This window comes from Diplotaxodon limnothrissa, linkage group LG9 (assembly GCF_057381915.1).
Source record: "Diplotaxodon limnothrissa isolate DT_005_m linkage group LG9, D_limnothrissa_male_GT1.1, whole genome shotgun sequence".
In the NCBI taxonomy this organism is placed as follows: domain Eukaryota; kingdom Metazoa; phylum Chordata; class Actinopteri; order Cichliformes; family Cichlidae; genus Diplotaxodon; species Diplotaxodon limnothrissa.
In genome coordinates this window covers 6,420,184-6,436,640 of record NC_140604.1, presented here as the reverse complement: position 1 = coordinate 6,436,640, position 16,457 = coordinate 6,420,184, and the positions used below count along the sequence as shown (strand labels likewise).

General features: G+C 42.3%; 1 protein-coding gene across 1 annotated transcript in view; it reads right to left on the bottom strand.

Annotated features, from left to right (window-relative positions):
• The window catches only part of rsu1 (Ras suppressor protein 1), a 43,342-nt gene that overhangs the window by 12,066 nt on the left and 14,819 nt on the right, over window positions 1-16,457 (bottom strand). The window lies entirely within an intron of this gene.

Here is a 16,457-nt window from a genome sequence, read left to right as displayed (position 1 = left end):
GATGAGAGGCTCATGGATAAAATGGAAGAGGGGGAGCGGGAGTAGAGAGAAATGATCAGTATGTCATAAAGGAAAAATTAAATGAGTGTTAAGACAGAATAATAATGCAGCCTTATTGATGCTAGGATCCAGTTCATTAATGCTTTTTAATTTCAATTTTAAGTCACACCTATGTTAAGTTAAATAGAAGTAGTGTGAGCGGCTGTAGTGACAATACTGCCAATGAGATACCACCTCAAATAAAAATGTGCATTGCTCCAAATATGCTGTCATATTAGAACAAACAGTTAATCTAATTTTCATGGCGCTACTGGCACACCCACCCTGACAGTATTAAATGCAATTAATTAACGCTAATTACTTTAATAATGCTTCCCTCTGATGCATATCTGAAAAGCATTATCCATGCCATTAAATAAAATACAATTTCAAATGCAAATCACTTTACTGTATTGTTTTGAATCATGCAAAAATAATAACAAAAAAAGTCCATCGCATGTCTTGAGGTTGTCAGCATCAAGCATGCTGCTACTGCTGAATATCCTGTAGCAGCCAGAAAATGATCTAAAATCTACATATAAAAACAAAACCAAAAACGACAGAAAACAGCCACAAAGACTGATCTGCGTTTTCTGCAACTGGAATAAAAACTTACTATTAAGGCACACCAATTAGCATGATAATACAAAAATGTGTAGGATTTATTAATGAAGATTTAACCTATAGGAAAAAAAACCTATATAAAGGTAATCTGTGCTTGTTCTAAAATGAAGAGTGTTTAAATGGTCTATATTTTTATTAACAATACTTGACAATCAGAAACCAAATATCTAACTACACCAACCAAAATTAACATGCTAGATAATCTGTTCTGATTATCTTTTTTGATATGCAGTTTGCCTTTGCTAAATATAGCAACACTTTTTTATTTATTTATTTTTACTACATTTTATGCTATGCAGAGTGTAGCACAAACTCAGAACAGCTTTAATTTTTACTGTCACTATCACAGATACTAAATAACATCTCCACCACGTGGAGGTTGCAGAACCTTCTTCAGTTCTACCTCCATATCCATGTGGACCTGCAGGGGTCATGACATCTCTACATGTCTAAGGATCACACAGACTAGCAGACATCTGAAGTGACAATCACACTGAGGGGAACTGCAGTCCTCACAAAATGGTGAGATCACAGTTAAAATTCTCCACATAGTGTAGCATACATGCTGTGGTGTGTGTATGATACCTGAAACACAGCAGACAACAGCAACTAGTACAAGTCATTTGCTAATTTGCATTTGACAATGCTGCTGTTCATCCTGTGTGGAGTGATGCGATATTTGTTTTATTACAAAAAAATGGTCAAAATTAATTCTGCATTCTGCATGTGTAATTTAATTTTGTGCATTTATTCCCTGTCATCACAGTTCTTTCAGATCGTGTTTTAGTGTGGGATGAAGGCCATGGGCGTAATCTCTTTTATGTTTTGGCCCTTTTATTTTCTCTGTCCTGAACCTGGAAACTCCCAGGAAGCTCAAAGACAACTTTCACATTTTAACGGTTTTTAAAAGTAAATTCTCTCATATGCAGCCCAGCAGTAAATTAAGCATTTATTGCTGCAATCTTGATGGAAACAAGATAGCAGCACATACAGATGTATGCAGCAGCACAGCGTCCCCAACTACTGTGCACCTAACGCGCTGATCACATACAGTCGTCGAACTAATACACATCAGCCTGAACCCTGACTTGGGATTGGACTGACAGTATCCTACCCAACTGGGTGCTTTGTGGGTTATTGTCTGGAACAGCAAGTGATGCAGATGGCAGAGAGAGAGGAAACAAAAACAGGGATGCAGAGCTGGCTATCGCTACCTTGCAGCATAACTATACAATGGTTTAAGTTCACCTGATCCATTCCTAAACCCATGTTGGTGAGGTTTAATACCTAATCTTCAAATCAGACAGAAAGACTGTCTCACAAATTCAAACTGGGACATGCCCCCAAAAAGTTGATTCTGTTCATCTGGACGTAGCATCTTCAGTCAGCTGATTGATTCTCAGCTGACTGCAGGTTTCGCCAACCTTATAGAGAAGACATTTGCACAATGACTGAAATGAACACCACTGTCAATCAATAGCCTGTGATGTGAGTTTCTTCATTAATTATTGAAGAAATGAGTGGCATAACATTTCTCCCACTGAAAATGCTACGTTCAGATGAAGGGAATCAACTTTTTGGGGGGGATTTCCGTACCTGGATGATTGCGCATACATCAAAACAAACTGGGACATGGTTCCACAGGACAGGGGCATGACAGCTGAAGGCTCTGCCTCCCATTCAACTTTTATAAAGAAAACAAATTCACAAGTAAGACTGCAATCTGAGAGCAAAGTGCTCAACTAGTACAGTGGTCCCTCGCTATAACGCGGTTCACCTTTCGCGGCCTCGCTGTTTCGCTGATTTTTTGTGTGCAATTTTACATGTTTTTTGTTTTCTACAGCGCATTGTTTTCTGCGTCCTGATCGGCTGTAGACGATTATCAATCAACCTCGTGCTGCGGTCTTGTACGGTACAGAATGTGTTCAAGCTTGTCAAATTTACATAAATCTTCGATCGCTAGCAGTGTGACTCTGAAGTGCTGTACTGTATGTTTGTAAGTTTTCTCCCCAACAAATACAACAATGTCGATTAAATGTTTTGCACCATCAAAGGCAACTGCGGGTGCCTTTGGTTTCAATCTATAATACTGGACTTATTTTTCTACGAAGGTTTGAACTTTGAAAGCGTTTAAACAAGAGAGAAAAATGTGAAAACATTCATGCCTGTCTGAGAAAAGTGTATAAAGTTTGTAGTTGGCTACTTTACGGATTTCACCTATCGCGGGTTATTTTTAGAACGTAACAACGAGGGACCACTGTAGTTCAATTCCATTAAAAGGAATTTTGTCAGCGATTCTGTTCATAATTTTCATGGAGAGAATTTCTAGGTGTAGCCAAGTGGTGGAAGGCTTCCACTTGGGTGGTCTGAGAATCTCATCTCTGCTTTTCACAGATGATGTGGCTCTGTTGGCTTCATCAGGTGACGGCCTACAGTTCGCACTGGAGGCATTCGCAGCTGAGTGTAAAGTGGTGGGAATGAGAATCAGCACCTCCAAATCTGAGGCCATGGTCCTCAGCCGGAAAAGGGTGGCGTGCCCACTCCAGATCAGGGATGAGTACGGGGGCAGACCCAGCACACACTGGAGAGATTAAATCTCTCCGCTGGCCTACGAACTCCTTGGTGTTCCTCTGGAAAGGCTAGAGGAGATGGCTGGGAAGAGGGGATTTCTTGGCTTCTCTGCTTATGCTGCTGGCCCCGCAACCCGGATCAGGATAAATAAATAATAATAATGTAAATAATGTCTACTTTATTGATCTCTGTGGGGAAATCCCTCTCTGCATTTAACCATTCACTCAGTGAAGCAGTGGGCAGCCACTGGGCGCCTGGGGAGCAGTATGTAGGAACGGTACCTTGCTCAGGGGTACCTGAGGGTAGCCGTTCAGTGGATTCAAACCCCTGACCTTCCGATCATGGGGCCACAGCGCTACCTACTGAGCTATCCCTGCCATAAGCGAAGAAAATGGATGGATTCATTCTTTCAATTTTTTTGCGACACTGTGCAACCTATAATGTCTTGGGGACAGTGTTTGCACAATGGATACACATGTTGTGTCCCATGCCCCTACATTCATTTGCTTGTCGTTTTAGATTGTTACCCCTATATCATTCTTATTACTATGCCATCTGATATTTGCAGAGTTACAAGAACTTCTTCCCGTTGTTTTTTTTTTTTTTAAATATTAAAATCTATGACATGTAAATACAAGCGGCAGACATGTAGTCTCAGCTCCCACCTATTCCTTTCCTATCTCTCTTGCTCTTGTGCTGAGCAGGCTGGAACCAGATATTAAACCAGTTGTAAAGGCACATGACCAATGCAAGCAATCAAGAGCAAAACAGTTCTAGCTAGAGGTCAAGATAAAGATTTCCTATTTATTTTAAGTGTGTGTATTTCTGTGTGTGCGTGCGTGTGTTTTCATGTATAGCTCCAGTGATGAACTGTTAGGGCCAATTAAAATCAGAAGAAAAGAGGCGAATGGATTCAGTTTCCTGATGATGTCTTTATAGAGTTCTGCTATTCCACACGGCTTAATTAATCACAGCAAAGTTCTGTATGTGTGTCTGCGTGTGCAAAGAGAATAAAAGTTGGTATTTGATTTTCTTTTTCGTACGTGTGTGTGTGTTAAAAAGTTAAAAATATCTATGTGAATATATGCGTGTATGATAAATGTGCATGAAGGCCAAAGGCCATTGATCTGATGGAGGCATTCCTCTTGCAGCCTCCTCATCTTCAACAGAGTTGCCGAGCAATTACGTAGTATCATTTACAGTCAAGTAATGTTTGTAGAAAGGAGGAGCTGCAGTGAAAATAAGAAAAGGGAAATGCAGAGAGGGACTAAAGGCAGAGGAAAGGAGTAGAAAGTTCCTAACTAAGATTCATGAGAAACAACTAAGGTTTTTAGCCAATGGTGGAAAAGTTCTTTGCCTTTATCATTAGTTACATTTCCTGCTGACCCACCAGTCTTCTGACAGATATGTAGTGCATGTGAGTACTACTTTAATAACCATAAATTAAATAAGTAACAAATCTTTTACCTTCGTTACACAATCATAGTGGATATCTTCTGCTACCCTACACTCATCAGTTTTTAACCAGATTGGGCATGGGCCCATTTCTACTAAATTCCTCACATGTACAAAATGTGGAATTTACAAAATTAGGAATGAAATGAAATAGAACTACATAAAAATGTGCATCTATTCATATTTATACATTTTGCAGGTTAATTTGGATATTTGAATACATCTTTTTCTAAAATGAAAAATATATATGAGCTCACCCCTTCACTCTTAGCAACATTTATTACAAATATGTCGGTTTTCTTTAATCCGACAAACTTAGAAACTTGTTCAGCAACTTCTTTTTCCATGAAAAAGTGTTTGGTGACAGTACTGACTTTACATTCACCTATACTACTTCTGCTACAGACATACTGTGACTACTCTGTAAGTGTTCTGTTCTACAGAAAGCAATGGGTATAACCTTTATTTCTGCTGCTTTTAAATTTCTTTCACTTTGAAGTTTTGAAGCTCTGACTGATTTCAGGACTGGACTTGTTGCAAAGTGGCATCCTATCATTGTACCACATTAGAGTTCAAATATTTGCATCAAAATAAAACTGCTCATCTTTATTCACCCAAATTCAGTGGCTCTCTTAGAAAAAAATACAAAAATGTACCAAAACTTAACACAAAAATGAAATCAACATTGTACTACTTTACTCTGTGCTACAATTATGTAAAACAATCTTTACATATATATATTTAAAATTAATCTGTTTAACGTAACAACGAAGGACCAGTGTTTATTCAAAGAGCTCAAGTCCAGAAGTGCAATTTTTGGAACTTTAGGTAAAATTGATTGCACTAGGCAATAACATATCTTTTGTTGAATATGTTTACCATTTTCCTGAAGCCATTCGATACACATCTTCGGCCAGATGGAATATGACTGCATTGGTCATTTCAATATGCCTTTGGGAGCTTGATGGATAAGCAGACATAGGCGGCTGTACAGGGTGACTTTTATGGATCAACCAGTTTCCAGAACAAATATGAGACAAAGGACTGAAAACTGTTTAGACTGTTGTGGTTAAATGCATCTATTGAGGGATGAAATAACAGCGTAAGAGAGCATAGAATGAGGTCTGTTTGGACACGGTAACAACCCTAATGGGAATTTAATTTGTTACTAATGATACTAAAGCTTAGGTCCCAATTTCTGCTAAGCCAGCTACTACATGTGGAGTAGGACAAACGCATCTGACACAGAAGAAGAGAATACATCTAAACAGGTATACATATAGAGTTGTGGTCAAAAGTCATAAAAGAACCAAACTTTGAGTCTTTTCCAATCACTCTATCAGAGAAAAATCAGAGTTGTAGAAATAACGAGACACTCAAGAGAGCCATATTATATTCTTTACAAGTGTATGTAAACTTTTGACCACAACTGTACTTTATTTAAATTAATCTATGTATAGTCTGCATTTTTAAAAATATTTCAGAGATTCAACTTTCAAGAAAACATTATTTTTGAGAATGACAGAAAGAAAGATATTCTGAAAAATATTTAAAATGACTTTTTCCCACCACAGCAATAAGATGATAACAGCCAGATATTCATTCTATTTTCATTAGACAGAAACTGGGGGTGTGGACAGATGTGTGTGTATGTGTGCGTGTGTGCGTGCGTGTGTGTGTATGTGTGAGTGTGTTGACACGATTTGAAGAGGAAGGACATTTAGTCAGGTGTAAATAAAGCTGTGAAGAAATTAACACCTGTCAAAAGAAAGACTGCTGCTAGATGTGAATGTGTGTGTATGTGTGTCCTTCTCTTTCCCTGTTGTGCTGTTTTACAGTAATACATATTTCTTATTTACTTATTTTCACAGTCTATTCATATTGTGTCTTTCACAGTTTGGGACAGCAAACTGAAAACCAGCCATGAGTGGAGTTAAGCTTGTCCAGATGCTGAGACCAGCGTAGACCTTGTTCATCACATAAGGAGTAACTGAAGACTTAAATGAAAATAAACAGTTATCCATAATGTGGTATTTTTTCAAAGTTTAGTCACTTAGCCTCTGAATGTGGATACTGGATCAGCATGTTATATGAAATGAGCTAAATGTTCAGCATTTTTTATTATATTTTAATCCCCAATAAATCTATTTTCATACATTTTTCTCTGTTTTTGCTATCAGACCAATGGAAGGATTAGTTAACAATCACGCTCATAAAATCCTTATGTTAACACAATGACCTCTGACATAAACACCACTTACCAAAACTAGCATAAGTTACGGCTTGAGCAGAATTTATTGTTACTGTACAAAGTATGTGGTATAACTGGTCTGTGGGTCACTCTTGCTTTGCTGTATATCCGCCAGCCAACCACACATAAGATTGAAGTTATAACAAAAGACCATTAAAAACAACAAAAGGTTTCTACTGCAGCAACAGTCTGTGTTTTTTTATACTGTAGTTTTTGATCTTTGAAGTTTTATCTTTTTTTTCCTCACAGTTTTCACATTTCTGGTGAACTCTGTCACCGTAACTCCCTTCCCTATTCCAGCTCACCAGTAAACCAATCAGCATTCGTCAAATGCATACTTTATCTGCTTCCAGCAGCATGTGGTTAGGATGTTGAACGACTCACGACAATAACGACAATACATACTTTGTGTTTTTGCAATAAGGGACTAATTGTATATTGCTTTTATTCATATACAAAAGCAAAGTGGTCTGTGAAAGAAATTCTGTTTCAAATCTTTGAGGTGATAGCTGAACTCAAATGTAAGTAGTTCTTATGAATTTCTGTTTAACTGACGTCAAACTTACAGCAGAATGACTGTCAGTTATTTCACGGTCTTTAGGTAACGAAATCTCTTTGAAGAAAAGCAACTGACTGCAAGTTGTCAAAGAAATGATCCCTGTTAGTCAAGCAACCATTTCAAAGACAAAGATTTATAGCAAAAGGTTGCAAAAATGTTGACTGTACTGTGACATCGAACCACTGTTTTCCTTAGTGTGGCTGTAGTGTTAGTGCAATATTTGCTGTATTAAAAGTGATCAAAAAATTATGAAAATGATCCAATAAAATTAAAAATCCTTACATTAATTAAATTTGTCTATTTTCCCCCCTCCTATTAAAGGTCATCATATTATGTATCTAAGAACCATTTTCAGTGAAGATGGCTTTTTTAAAATCACTTTCTGCAAGTCCTATACATGCGCCAGTAGTTGCAACTCTGTGATGCCAACTGGATCTGTTACAGAGTATCAAAAATGTGATTTTTCACTTGGGATAAATCACGAGAGGTGAAACATCTTCACAAACATAAAGCCGTCTAATTGACGTATTTTTTCACCTTGACTTCAATTGAAAGGGACACAACTCAAGCCGAATTGCGTTGGTCTGGATTAATTACAAGGCACAACTTGCACGCCTTATGCAAGGCTCCCAGTTCCTTGCTTAAGCTTTTTTAAAGAAGAAATTGTTTTGTTGTGGATAAGCTTTTGGTTTGTCTGCAGGTGTACAGATGGGAGTGATTATGCTTTTATGAATGCTGACTTCAGCAGTGACAGTGATTGATTGCATAGACAGAGTTGGAGTCGACTATATAGTGCAGGTAAATGCTCCATCATCCACCCTGACCGATACAAATAATCATGATGTGCAACTGTTTATCCTAAAATACAACCCGAGCGTTCTTGGCTGGCAGAGCTGAATTATAACGGCACACATTTTAGTTATAGTCCAGGAAAAATTGCAACAATGCAATCCACCACAAATGTTTTATGGTGGATATTTTAAAAAACTGAAATGTATGAATATTTTGTTGCTGTATTGAACCGCAAGCTGTGCTCTGTTATTAATGCTTGAGATGTTTTTAAAAGTTGGCTTGATGGACATATCTTTTTTATAAGGCCCAATTTACACTGCAGACCTTCACAAACAATCAAACAATACCCTATGAGCAGTGTTGGGGAGTAACGGAAAACACGTACCGCCGTTATGTATTTAAAATACAAAATATGAGTAACTGTATTCCGTTACAGTTACCATTTAAAAAGGTGGTATTTAGAATACAGTTACTTTGTTGAAATAAATGGATTACACGGCGGTATTTTTCTGTTTCATATTGTCGCGGGTCAGGACTGTTTGGGTTTTGTTTGACAGCTATGTTCTGTTGTTCCAAGCGGCAGCGTTATGGTTGCCATGCTTACAGGGTGATGCGCGCTCTCTCTGCGACTGTGTGTTTCCTGGGTGAGAGAGCGCCGTTTTGTTGTTGTGCTAAGCTAATAGGCAGAATGCTACAGGCATAGCCCTAAAGAATGTAGCATCATGGGCAGTGTAGTCCGTGCTGCAGGGAGAATGGACCGCCATACCCGTTATGTGTCTGTGAGCGCGAGGAGGGAGAAAAAGGAGAGTGGAAAAGTACGAGTTGTCATCGAGCAGAAACAGGAGCTGGAAGCATGTAAATATAATAATAACCACTGCAGCCAAGAAGAGTGCCTGACGAGCCCAGTTGTAAGTACGCTATTAAGACTCGACTGTACACTGTGTTTTTGTTTTCCTCCAAAACAATAAGTTCCGTTGGAGCAACCTTTCAACGCCTCTCTCTGTCTCTCGCTAGCAAACTTGACCCAGAGAACAAAGTAAAGCTATTTTTCGGCTACGAGCCCGACATGGAACCCAACGTATTAGCCAGAGGACCTTAAGTAATAGTAATAAATCACATTCATGTAGTTGTAAACAGCATGATAATATATTAAGTAATCCAAAGTATTCAGAGTACTTTACTCCCATTGAGTAATGTAACGGAATACGTTACAAAATACATTTTGGGGCATGTATTCTGTAATCTGTAGTGGAATACATTTTAAAAGTAACCTTCCCAACACTGCCTATGAGCAAGTGTTTGGCAATGGTGGGAAGGGAGAACTCCCTTTTAACAGGAAAAAACCTGGAGCAGGTTCATGGAGGGGCAACTGCATACCACAAATATTAAAGTAAATTCAGGTAGTAAGTGAAGAAAAGTCAAAATAGGATAAATATGATCTTTCTAGTGCCTATCATGCTTTTGCAGCGTGTTTTCAGTTCACATAAAAAATTACTATAATCTAGACTAGAAGTACCCCTCTGTGAATCACTACCTTATGGTGGTGGAGGGGTTTGTGTGTCCCAGGGATCCCAGGGGCTATGTTGTCTGGGGGCTTTTGGCTCCTGGTAGGGTCTCCCATGGCAAATATGTCCTGGGTGAGGGACCAGACAAAGAGCGATTCAGAAGACCTTTATGAGGAAAACATTGAGGGAACAGTTTACCCTGCCCAAGATAGGGTTACCAGGGCCCCACCCTGCAGCCAGGCCCGGGGAGGGTGCCTGAGGGCGAGCGCCTGGTGGCTGGGCCTTACTCCATGGGGCCCGGCCGGGCACAGCCCGAAAAGGGGACATGGGCCCATCCTCCCGCAGGCCCACCACCGACAGGAGGTGCCGTAGGGGCCGGGTGCATTGTGTGCCAGGTGGCGGCAGCCAGGAGCAGAGGCCCAGGCGGACTGATCCCTGGCTACCAAGGCTGGCAACACCTCTCTGGTGTGGAAGGAGCCTGAGTTAGTGCGTGAGGTTGAGAGGTACCGGCTAGATATAGTGGGGCTCACCTCTACGCATGGCTTGGTCTCCTGGAGAGGGGCTGGACTCTGTCTCAGTCTGGAGTTGCCCCTGGTGAGAGGTGGCGGGCTGGGGTGGGTATTCTAATATCCCCTCGGCTTGCTGCCTGTATGTTGGGGTTCTTCCCGGTGGATGAGAGGGTTTGTTCCCTGCGCCTTAGAGTCGGGGAACGGGTCCTCACTGTCATGTGTGCTTATGCGCCGAGTGGCGGTTCAGAGTACCCAGCCTTCTTAGAGTTCCTGGGTGGGGTTCTGGAAGGTGCTCCACCTGTAGACTCTGTTGTCCTACTGGGAGCCTTCAATGCTCACGTGGGTAACGACAGCGAGACCTGGAGGGGCGTGATTCGGAGGAACGGCCTCCCTGATCTGAACCCAAGCGGTGTTTTGATATTGGACTTCTGTGCAAATCACAGTTTGGCCATAACAAACACCTTTTTCGAACATAAGAGTGTCCATAAGTGCACGTGGCACCAGAACGCTCTAGGCCGCAGGTCGATGATCGATTTTGTAATCGTATCACCACACCTGCGACCATATGTTCTTGACACTCGGGTAAAGAGAGGGGCTGAGCTGTCAACTGATCACCACCTGGTGGTGAGTTGGATCAGGTGGCGGGGGAGGATGCTGGACAGATCCGGTGCACCTAATCGCGTAATGAGGGTGTGCTGGGAACGCCTAGCAGAGGCCCCAGTCCGTGAGATTTTCAACGCACACCTCCGGCAGAGCTTCAACAGCATTCTGAGGAAGACTGGGGACATTGAGTCCGAATGGACTATGTTCAGCATCTCCATTGCCGAAGCTGCTGCATTGAGCTGCGGCTGCAAGGTGGTTGGTACCTGTCGTAGTGGTAACCCCCAAACCAAATGGTGGACACCAGAGGTGAAGGGAGCCACCAGGCTGAAGAAGGAGTCCTATCAGGCTTGGCTAGCCTGTGGGACTTCGGAGGCAGCTGACAGGTAGGAATGCGGAATGCAGCTCGGGCAGTGGCTGAAGCAAAAACTCGGGTGTGGGAGGAGTTCGGAGAGGTTATGGAAAAAGACTTTTGGACTGCCTCGAAGAGATTCTGGCAAACCGTCAGGCGTCTCAGGAGGGGAAAGCGGTGCTCTACCTGCACTGTGTAGCGCTGGCGGAGCGCTGCTGACTTCGACTGAGAAAATTGTTGGGCAGTGGAAGGAATACTTCGACGACCTCCTTAATCCCATTGACATGTCTTCCGAGGAGGAAGCAGAGTCTGGGGGTGAGGGGGATGACCCGCCAATTTCTGGGGACGAGGTCACTGAGGCAGTTAAACAACTCCTTGGTGGCAGAGCCCCTGGTGTGGATGAGGTCTGCCCCGAGTTCCTGAAGGCTCTGGACATTATAGGGCTGTCCTGGCTGACACGCCTCTACAATGTTGCGTGGAGATCAGGGGCAGTACCCCTGGACTGGCAGACCGGGGTGGTGGTCCCCATTTTTAAGAAGGGGGACCGGAGGGTGTGTTCCAACTACAGGGGGATCACACTCCTCAGCCTCCCTGGGAAAGTCTATGCCAGGGTGCTGGAAAGGAGAGTTCGTCCGCTAGTCGAACCTCAGATACAGGAGGAACAATGCAGTTTTCGTCCTGGTCGTGGAACACTGGACCAGCTCTTTATCCTCTCGAGGATACTTGAGGGTGCATGGGAGTTTGCCCAACCAGTCTACATGTGTTTTGTAGACTTGGAGAAGGCATTCAACTGTGTCCCTTGGGGTGTCCTGTGGGAGGTGCTACGGGAGTATGGGGTGTCTGGCCCATTGCTACGAGCCATTTGATCCTTATACAACCGTTGCAAGAGCTTGGTTCGCATTGCCGGCAATAAGTTGGACTCATTCCCGGTGGGTAATGGGGTCCACCAGGGCTGCCCTTTGTCACCGATTCTGTTCATAATGTTTATGGACAGGATTTCTAGGCGCAGCCAAGTGGCGGAGGACTTTCACTTCGGTGGCCTCAGAATCTAATGTCTGCTTTTCATGGATGATGTGGTTCTGTTGGCTTCATCGGGTGATGGCCTCCAGCTCGCACTGGAACCCTACCCTCACCTATGGCCATGAGCTGTGGGTAGTGACCAAAAGAACGAGATCGCGGATACAAGCGGCGGAAATGAGCTTCCTCCGAAGGGTAGCTGGCCTCTCCCTTAGAGATAGGGTGAGAAGTTCAACCATCCGGGAGGGGCTCAGAGTAGAGCCGCTGCTCCTCCACATTGAAAGGAGCCAGCTCAGGTGGTTTGGGCATCTGACAAGGATGCCTCCTGGGCGAGGTGTTCCGGGCATGTCCCACCGGGAGGAGGCCCCGGGGCAGACCCAGGACACGCTGGAGAGATTATAAGATAAGATAAGATAAGATAACCTTTATTAGTCCCACACGTGGGAAATTTGTTGAATGGTTGCAGAGTCTAATTACTGATACGTTAGTTATAAAAAATTACGAGAAGAAAAGATAAGAAAGAAAGAAACTCAGAATGAGCAGAGCTGCTGTAACAGGCTGCCGCACACGGGGGGCGCCGGAAGTCGCATATATCTCTCGGCTGGCCTGGGAACGCCTTGGTGTTCCCCCAGATAAGCTAAAGGAGGTGGCTGGGGAGAGGGAGGTCTGGGCTTCTCTGCTTAGGCTGCTGCTCACACGACCCGGCCCCGGATAAAGCGAAAGAAGATGGATGGATGGATGGATGGATGGATAGACTAGAAGTAACCACCACACAAACCAGTTCCTCAGCATCACTCCAGAGACAGAATGTGTCAATGGAAAATTGTATGAGCAATACAGATAAAAGAAGGCAGTCCTTCACATTTGTTTAAAGTGTGAAGTGAAGAAAATATCCTTGTCAAAATCACACCAAGAATCCTCAGTGCTACTTTGCATCTTTATCTGATAGAAAGACTGATTTGTGTCATTTGTTTTTATGACAAATACAGTGGTATTCTTCAGGATACTAGAAGACGCACCTATGGTAACGTTTTAAAAATCTTCGATGCCATCTTTCTCAATTTATTGTATTCACAACATTTTCAGAAAACTTGGCCCCTGACCTGGACCTAAATGTCAAAGGATTGGAAAAAGAATTTTTTGTAGATGCACGCATGGTATCTTCTTCTGTAATTAATCGCATTCAAAAGACATTCTAAAAACTTAACCTCAGATTTTGACGTTGAGGCTGAACTCATCTGTACTTTTTAGTAGATGCACCTAGTATGAATTTCAAAATCCAAAGCCGCACAGTACATTACTTTTAATAGCAACAACATATTCTAATCTGTAAAGTTAAAATAGTATTAAATGTGAATAGTGTTGTCAAATGCTGCATTGAAGTCTTGGAGGACAAGCACAGAGATAAGATCACTCTGAAGCCACAAAAATATCATTATTATTACTTTACTAGTGCCATTTTGTGCCTTGATGAACTCCAAATAATTCCTAAAATCCTACAACAGCTTGACAATTTTGTTTTACATCTGATACTACAGTTACTTTTCAGCAATTATAACAGCCTATGTACCTTGTTAATTAAAGATAAACCGATCACATTTAGTTTTTTGTTTCCCAGGAATCCCAGGAGCTATGTTGTCTGGGGGCTTTCGACCACTCGTAGGGTCTCCCATAGCATATTGGTCCTGGGTGAGGGACCAGACAAAGAGCGATACAAAAATTGCTGTGAATGAAAGACCAAGGGAACAGTTCACCTTGCTTGGGATAGTTAACAGGGCCCCGCCTTGAAGCCAGGCCTGGGGAGGGTGCCTGTGTTGGAGCGTCTGGTGGCCGGGCCTTAGTCCAAGGGGCCTGACCGGGCAAAGCCAGAAAAAAGGACATAGGCCCACCACCTGCAGGAGGCACCGCAGGGATCGGGGTGTGTGTGTGCTGGGCAGCAGCCAGGGGAGGAGAACCTGGCGGACTGATCTCTGGCAGACGGAAGAAGCCTGAGCAAGTGTGTGGGGTTGAGGAGTACCAACTAGATGTAGGTATGGGATGTAGCATGGCTTGGGCTGCGGAACCAATCTCCTGGAGAGGGGCTGGAGTCTGTCTTATTCTGGAATTGGTCTTGGTGAGAGGCAGCGGGCTGGGATGGGTATCTTAGTAGATCTTCTGAGTTCTTCCGGTGAACAAGAAGGTTTGTTCCCTGCACCTTCAGGTCGGATGCTTATGCGCTGAATGACAGTTTAGAGTACCTGACCTTCTTGGAGTCCCAAGGTAGGGTGCTATACCTGGGGACCCTGTGGTCTTACACTCATATGGGGAACGACAGTGAGACCTGGAGGGGCATGATTGGGAGGAATGACCTGCCAGGGTGGCTGGCTCCTCCCTTACAGATCAGAGTAGAGTCGTTACTCCTCCATATCGAAATAAGCCAGTTGAGGTGGTTTAACAAGGATGCCTCCTCGGTGAAGTGCTCCGTGCATGTCCCACTGGGAGGAGGCCCTGGGGTAGACCCAGGACACGCTGGAGGGAGTGGCCGGGCAAAGGGAGGTCTGGGCTCCTCAGCTTAGGCTGCTGCCCCTGTGACTTGGCCCCAGATAAGCAGAAGAAGATGGATGGATGCATAGATTTAAAATCACATCATTAAATAATGGTAAGACTTCTTTGAAGAGTTATGTAGGGATGGGGGTCAAATAGATGTTTGGTTTGGAACTATTAAAGTTAGTTCAGAGAGGGAAAAAGAAAAAGAGGGAAAAAGAAAAAATCTGAAACTACTGCAGTTGCTGTACTCCTGCTACATCGATGAGAATACTGTAATAACTTTTTTAAAATATACACATTTTCTTTTTAAAGAATTTCATGAAGGCATTAGCCATGTATTCCTTTAGAACTAAATGAATCAAAGAAAGAGACAGAGGGAATGGCACTTCCATGCCTGAGAAACTATTATTATGCTGAACAATTGATCCCCGTACTGCACTGGTGTAACAGAGGCTATAAAGCCAAGTGGAAGGAACTAGAATTTAGAATGTCATCTAATGTCATTTAGAATGTCAACAGGGAAGCTGCTGTTGTGTTATCTGTTGTTATCTGTGTTCTGTTGTTATCTGCTGTGTTGTTTCACCCACTTTGTGATCCTGTCATTGATTTAATAATCAACTAGCTCTAAGACAGATCAACAAGCTCTAACGAAGAAAAGTTCACTTTGTTGATGCTCCCATCCACCACCGTTTGTTTTACACTGCGAAAATCAACAGTAAAGCTAAAGAACCAATGCTACATTAAAAAATGCATAAGAACTGTAAACTCAGCTTGATACGATGTTTAAATTAGACAGCTCGTTGAAGGCTGAAGGCAGCCATCCCACTTTCTGTCGCAGTGATAAATGGTTATAATGCATAATTTCCGTATAATGCAAAATATTTTAATCCTGGTCAAAAAAGGCTTAAAACCCACGTTTCTGTCTTTAGTTTATAAAAACTGAGGGATAATCATGATCTTGAACAGAAGGACTTTTCAGATGCAACCATGTATGTGGTATCCGAAAAAGATAAAACATATATCAAAATCATCAGTTAAGAAATATAATTACGGGCATTGTAAGGATGCAGCTCTGTGATTAAAGCAGAACTGTTACAGCCAACATTAGACTCAAAATGTTTTGTCATTTTAAATTAGGCTTTTGTTGCACCATAAATAATACCATCAAAAAATCTGTATGAAAAACTGTCCCAAGCTAAGAATGATAGTGTCATATTAAAAAACATGGAAAAAAGGAGGAAAAGGACTATCCTCTGAGGACTAGAAGGAATTATGTAACTTTCAACACTGACTCAGTAACAATGAGTCTGTATGGAAGCTTATGTTGTCCCGATAGTGGAGCATTACATATCACGGTGTATTATGGTGAGTGGTCTGATCAGAGAAATGGATTCTACCAAATACAGAGAGATCCCTCAAGAAATTCGCCACAGAAAAAGTGTGTTCTAAGGCCATTTCCACATTAACATGAACACTATATGAGGCATTATATTTTATACTCTAGACTCCCACATTGCTGCCTTTTTAGAGTACCACATAGATCTGAGGCAAACTCAACATACCCATGATGTTTACTTATCTTGTCTAACACATTCCAACACACACCTTTGTTTGACTGCACCAAAAGAATAAAAAGCTGCTCAAAGGCCATAGAACT